At 38.7% G+C, this 7,523-nt stretch overlaps 1 pseudogene; it reads right to left on the reverse strand.

Annotated features, from left to right (window-relative positions):
- Positions 1–862: 862 nt before the first annotated feature.
- LOC103606336 overlaps positions 863–7,523 on the reverse strand; it is a 62,272-nt pseudogene continuing 55,611 nt past the window's right edge.

A 7,523-nucleotide genomic window follows, 5' to 3' on the forward strand; every position in this document is an offset into this window, starting at 1 on the left:
TTTCAGGATTTGAGATCACAATTTCCAAGATATGTGATCATGACTGAAGGAAGGGTAGGCTGCTCTGGAATTATGGCAAAGGATCCTGCCGTATTCCCAATATTACTCTGACCATGTCATTATTTGGAAAAGGTTCTGATACCCTAGATCTAGAGCAAATGTCCTGCTCCTGTGGTTTATTACCTCCATAAAAAGGTCCTGCCTCCTCTTCTTTCCATTTTCTCTGACCCCTTTTAGGCAGCTCAAATGTAATTTCTCCTATTAGAATGTTGCTTACTCCATTTTTTGCCTCTTTGTGGTGTATGAGAGAGCATGAAATGGGCAGCTTCTCTGCAACCCTGAAGCCTCCCTCCCTCTGCAGTCCTTGCTTCCCTCTCTCACAGCACTAGTTCTATTAGAATTCAATGATCTCTTTACTCATCTGCCTTACTAACTCAGAAGTGAGCCTCTTAAGAAGCCATTCTGAGCTTGCGGGCACTGATGGACACTATGGAGAAGACACTCAAATTTGTGGAGTTAGAAACCTTTCTCATAGCTGGTTAGGACAGTCTACAACAGTTTCAACTTAAAAGAAGAGGTCTAGGGTGCCTCAGTTTTATATCAAGAGGCAGAATTCAATCGTCCCATACTCTAGCTTTCTGAATCTGGAAGAACTGGGTCAACTCCCATGAGATTCACTGATGTGGCCCAACAATGAGGATGTATTATGAGCAGGAAAAATGTGTGGGTATTAGGACTGGTGCTCCTGATCATGTACAAAAAGCAACTCTTCCAGCACCAGAGGAGGCACCATGTGAGTACCAAATGATCCCCCAAAGCTATCTTGTTCCCTGATACAGAAATGGTAGTGAATTTCTATTACCTGCTGAGAATGGCATGAAGTAGTCACTTTTCTTAAAGTTTCCACTCTCATCCAGAAAGTGGCCAGGGTCAAACACCTTTGAGTTGGGGAATTCTTTCTCATCGTGCAGCACAGATGAAAGTGATGTAAATACGGTTGTGCCCTAGAGTAAACACACAAAGATAAACTGAGTGACAGAGAATTGATGGAGCTGGAAGAAACAATGATTATCACTTACTTGAGTGTCTTTTTTCTATAGATGAGGAAACTCAGGTCCAAAGAATGGCATTTCCAACCAGACAGACCAATTAATAAACAGGGATGAGTTTAGGGCTAGTGTCAGTGAATTTTTCAATGTGTCCTTGAAATTGATGTAGTGGACACACTGATACTTGGGTGCCAAGCCTTCTGAATCTGCTTTTCTTATCAAGTTTGGACACTGGTGTATGTCCTAACTCTGTTTCATTACTACCGTTTTCGCACATCTACGTGGGTAGTCTAGCACTGCCGCTGCCACAGCCACCAGCGGTTGCAAGAGCAGCCTTCCAACACTAGAACCACAAGAGTGTCTTGCCATAACACCAACTGCCACTGCCAACACAGCAGCCACCACTGCCACCACAGCCACAGATACTGTGCTGCCAGTCTGCCAACCACTCAAATGCACTGACATATCATCATCAGAGATGATAGAGGAAAAGATGAGTGAGTGCAAACCCACAACCTGGTGGCCTAACCCACAAGAGGATTTACACTGCCCAGCACAGTAGTACACCTGGGGGTAGGAGGTATATGTGTAGCTCACATGAAAAAACAGAGCCCCTGGAGAGTACAGAAACCCAGGATAGCCATATTGAGTGAGGAAGAGAATTCCCAACCACCACCAGCCCAGCCCCAATGCAGGGAAGCAAGGAACCAGGAGGGGTCTCTGCCTGTAGGAAAAAAGAAAGAGAAACACCACGCAGGGTCATGCATTCAAACTGAGAAGCTGCAGTGTACCCCAGTGCACCCATCATGGTAACAGGATGCTAGGTGGGATACCAACAAGTCCACTCAGGGTCACCCATTCAGACTGAAGTGCTCTAATACATCCTAGTGCACACATCAGGGTCACAGGACACTGGCCAGGAGGCCAAAAACCCACGCAAGGTCACCCATCTAGCCAAAGAGTGGCAGGTCACCCAGGTGCTTCTCCCCAAAACTTGAGAGCTAAACCATATCTTCAACAGCCCAAGATAGTGTCACTAACCTCAGCAAGGAATCACTAAGGACCCCAGTGCCTAAATCACAAATGTACTCACATGCAACTCCACCATTGAATACAACTAGTTGTTTTTTGGCGAAGATAAATAAAATAGACAGATCATGAGCTGTGCTTACGACAAAGAGAAGAAAGAAGATGCAAACAATGAAAACAAGAAATGAAAAAGGAGGCATTACAAGTGATACCACAGAAATACATAGAATCATTAAAGACCATTATAAACAACTAAACACAACAAATTTCAAATGCTGGAGGAAACAGATGCAATTCTGGACACACACAAACTATGAAGATTAACCAAGAAGAAATAGAAAACCTGATAAGGGAAAGGACAAGCAATGAGTTTGAAGTAGTATTAACAGTCTCCCAATTAAGAAAAGCCACATTTTGGACAAAAGCCAAGTTTGGATACTGCTGAATTCTATAAAACCTTTAAAGAAGAATTAATGCCAATTCTCTTCAAACTATTCCAAAAAATTAAAAGGAAGGCTATTCTCCCAAACTCATTCTATGAGGCCAGTATCACCCTGATACCAAAATGAGACAACAATAAGACAAAAAAAAGTAAACTACAGCCCAAAATATTTGATTAACATAGACAAAAATATCCTCAACAAAGTATCAGCAAACAGAGTACAGCAACATGTTAAAAAGATTATACACCACAATCGAGTGTGATTCATACCAGGGACGTAAGGATGGTTCAACATATGTAAGTGAATAAATGTGGTTTGCCGCTTTGACAAAATTAAAGACAAAAACTATAGTATTACATCAATAGATGCAGAAAAAGCATTTGAAAAAAATCCAGTGTTACTTCATGAGAATGACTCTCAGAAAATTAGGTATAGAAGGAAAGTGTCTCAACACGATAAAAGCTATATATGCCAAAACCTCAACCAAAGGTTATCAGTTTACCCTTAAGAACAGGATGACAAGGATGTTTACTCTATCCAATCCTGTTCAGTATCATATTGGAGCTACTAGCTAGAGAAATCAGAAAAAAGAACAAAGGTATCTACATTGGAAAAGATGAAGTCAAACTGACCCTCTTTGCACATTACATGATCCTACATATATTAAAAACCCTAAAGACTCTACAGGAAAACACTGAGATGTGACACATGATTTAAATAAAGTTGCCGAGTACAAAACCAACATACAAAAAATCAACATGCCAAATACCAGAATCAAGTCAAAATGAATTAAAGACTTAAATACAAGATCTGAAACTTTAAAATATCTAGGAAAAATAGAGAAAAAAACTCCTGGATGTAGGACTAGGCAAAATCTTTCTAAATAAGACCCCCAAAACACAGGCAACAAAAGAAAAAACAATCAAATATGATTATGTCAAACTAAAAACCTTGTGCACAGCAAAGGAACTAATCAACAGAATGAAAAGACAACTAACAGAACAGGAGAAAATAATATGCAACCTACACACCCAATAAAGGGTTGATAACTAGAATATACAAAGAGCTCAAACAACTTTAGGGTAATAACCTGAATAATCCAATTAAAAAATGGGCAAAGGAGCTGAATACACATTTCTCAAAGGAGAACATGCAAATGGCAAACAAGTATGTGAAAAAATGCTCAACATCACTAATCATCAGGGAAATGCAAATCAAAACCACTCTGAGATACCATCTCACCCCAGTTATACTGGCTATTAACAAAAAGACAGAGAATATCAAATGTGGGTGAGGATGCGGGAAAAGGGAATCCTCCTAAACTGATGAATGGGACTGTAAATTGGTGCAGCCATTATGGAAAACGGTATGGAGGTTCCTCAAACAACTACGGACAGAAATTCCATATGATCCAGCAACATAAATGTCCACTGATGGATGACTGGATAATGAAAATGTGGTATATATACACAAGGGAATAGTACTCAACAATAAAAAAGAGTGAAATTCTGCCATTTGCAGCAACATGGATGAGCCTGGAGAAAATTATGCTAAGTGAAGGGATCCAGGTGCAGTAAGTGATACCACATGCCGTCACTCATAAGCGGGAGCTGAATCCATAAATACAAAAAACAGACAGTAAACAGAGAAACAACAATCACAATAATACATCAAACTTTTAGAAGGAAAGGAAAGAACTGTGGTTACTAGAGGAGGAAAAGGAGAGTGAAGGTCTACAGGAAATTGGGTTAATGAGAAATTGATTAATGGACGCAAAGAATGATTATGTACCATAATGATTAATAAGCTGACTATCCTGATCTGACCATCACACATTGTACACAACTATTGAAAGTCAACTCTGTACCCCAATTATATGTATAATAACTTATCTTTTAAAAAAATCATTTAAAAATAAAACTAGATTTATACAACTAATGTAAAAGACAATGACACAACATTCCTTGTTCACTATGAAATTTAATTCACACACAAAAAAAACAGTGGTGTTTTTATACTTCAATAACAAACCAACAGAAAAAGATATCAAGAAAGCTTGTCGATTTACAATAGCCATCAAAAAACTAAAATACAATACCTCAGAATCAGTTTAATCAAGAAGCAAATGAACTCCACAATGAGAACTACCAATTTCTACTGAGAGAAATTTAAGAGGACACAAAAAGATGGAAAGACATTCCATGCCCTTAGATTGGAAGAATTAACATTGTGAAAATGTCCACACTACCCAAAGTGATCTACAGATTCAATGCATTCCCATCAAAATACCAATGGCATTCTTAATAGAAATAGAAAAAACAATCCTAACATTCATATGGAAGAACAATAGACCCTGAATAGACAAGGCAATCCTATGCAAAGAAAATAAAGTTGGAGGCATAATGCTGCCTGACTTCAAATTATACTACAAATGTATAGTAACCTAAATTGCACAGTAGTGCTGTACAAATAAACACTTGGACCAATGAACAGAATAGAGAACCCAGAAATCAACCGATAGACTTACAGCCAACTGATCTTTGATGAAGGCAATAAGAACATACATTGGGGAAAGACTGCCTCTTCAATAAATGGTGCTGGGAAATTGGACATCCATATACAGAAGTATGAAACTAGGCCTGTACCTCTCACCATATACCAAAATGAACTAAAAATGGATTAAAGACTTAAAATTAGGACATGAAACTATAAAAAACTCCTAAAAGAAAACATAAGGGGAAATGCTTCATGAAGAAGGGCTGGTCAAAGATTTTATGAATAAGACCTCAAAATCACAGGTAACAAAGGGAAAAAAATAAACAAATGGGATTATATGAAACTAAAAAGCTTTTACACAGCAAAACGAACAGTTAGCATAGCAAGAAGACAATGTACAGAATGGGAGAAAATATGTCCAAACTAAGCATCCAACACAGGATTAATATCTAGAATATACAACAACCTCAAACAATTTAATAAAGAACAGGTAACCCAATTAACAAATGGGTGAAAGAGTTGAATCATTTCTCAAAGGAAGATATACAAATGGCCAACAGGCACATGAAAAACTGCTCAACATCCCTAAGCGTTGGGGAAATACAAATCAAAACCACACTGACATGTCATCTCACCCCACTTATAGTGGCTGTTATAAAAAAGAATAACAAACGTTGGAGAGGATGTAGAGGAGAACCCTCCTACATTGTGGGTGGTACTGTACATTAGTACAGCTATTATGGAAAACAATATGGAGGTTCCTCACAAAACCACAGATGGAACTGCCATATGATCCCACCATCCCGCTGTTGGGTATATACCCAAAGGAATCGAAATCATCAGCTCAAGGGGATACTGAACTCCCATGATTATCGCAGCTGCATTTACAATAGTCGAGAGTTGGAACCAACCTGAATGTCCATCAATGGATGACTGCAGAAGGAAAATGTTCAATGTATACATAATGGAATACTACTCTGCCATAAAAAGAATGATAACCTGTCATTCACTCCAACAGAGATGAACTTAGGGATAATTATGTTAAGAGAAATAAGCCAGTCATAAAAGAGAAATACCACATGTCCTCATTCACAGGTGGGAGTTTAAAAAATAAACAAATAATTTTTAAAAAAGGATACAACAGTCACAAAAATTTGTTGAACTTTCAAAATGAGAGAATAGAACCAAGGCCATCAGAGGTGTGTAAGGGGAAGGGGGAGAGGAGTTTACTGAGAAATTGGTTAAGGGTCACAAAAAATGACTGTATTGTATAATGTTGAATATACTAATTATCCTGATTTGAGCATGACATGTTGCCCATTGGTATTAATATTCAACACTGTACCCCAAAGATAAGTACAAGCAATTATATTTCAATAAAAAATTATCTTAAAAAATATAGAATATCAAGATTGGGGAGAATATGAAAGAAAGAAAATCCAGAGTATCTTTTTATGTGGTTTTATTTTTTTATTTTTTTTTGCTAGCCAATTGCTGTGGATTGAATTGTGTCCCCCAAAGTCCAAATATTAGAATGTTAACTCCCACTGTGACAGTGTTAAGAGGTTGAAATCCTATTATGGTAGCAGAAGGATGGGGGCCTGAAGAAGTGATCACATGTGGGGAACATGATTAATAAATTGATAATCTAATGGCGGTCATGGGCATGTGTGGTGCACAAGTGTCAGATCCTTCTGCCTCTTACTGTGCAGGCTGTGAGTCAGGTAACCTAAAGAAGATACTGGCAGCTTTATGCAAGGTAGACATAATTTATTCTTCAGATGTGAGCTTCACAGACATGCTTCATTCTCAGACACAAGCTCAGGCTCTATTCTACTGACCCTCCATGCTCTGTCCTCCCTCCGTGTTCTTCTACCCTTCCAGGCTCTGCTAACCAGCAGTTCAGAGCAGTTACCTTTCCAGTTTTAGTAGACAACAGGAGCCACAGGCAAACATTACATAATTACAACAATCATGCTGAATCAGTAAATGGGCACACATGCACAGTTACACTACTTTTGTAGCATGTTTCTAGCGAATGTGTTGAATCTTGCTCATTTGTAAGAGATGCGAGGTGAGAGAGCCTGACTAAAGTCCTTTTATTACAGCATGGTCCAAGAGCTTTAAAAGCAGAGCACAGGAGTTGCTCTCTTCTCTCTTTCTGCTTCTGCCATTTTGTAATGTGACATGATGCATTGCCGTAAAGTTACCACCAAGAACAAGGCTCTTACCAGATGTATACCCTGGAATTTGGACTTCCCAGCCTCTGAAACTGTAAGCAATAAATATGGCTTCTTTACAAATCACTCAATTCCACGTATTCTGTTCTAAGCAACAGAAATGGATTAATAGTCCAGCACAGGGATCTAACCCCAGACCTTGGTGTTATCAGGACAATGTTCTAACCAACTGAACTATCCAGCCAGCTGTTCGCATGGCTTTTGCAAATAAACATCTGATCTTGTTGAAAATGACATCTTCTGGGATGATAACAAGTGCAGTAATG

The sequence above is a fragment of the Galeopterus variegatus genome, unplaced genomic scaffold (genome assembly GCF_000696425.1).
Source record: "Galeopterus variegatus unplaced genomic scaffold, G_variegatus-3.0.2 Scaffold6495, whole genome shotgun sequence".
Lineage (NCBI taxonomy): Eukaryota > Metazoa > Chordata > Mammalia > Dermoptera > Cynocephalidae > Galeopterus > Galeopterus variegatus.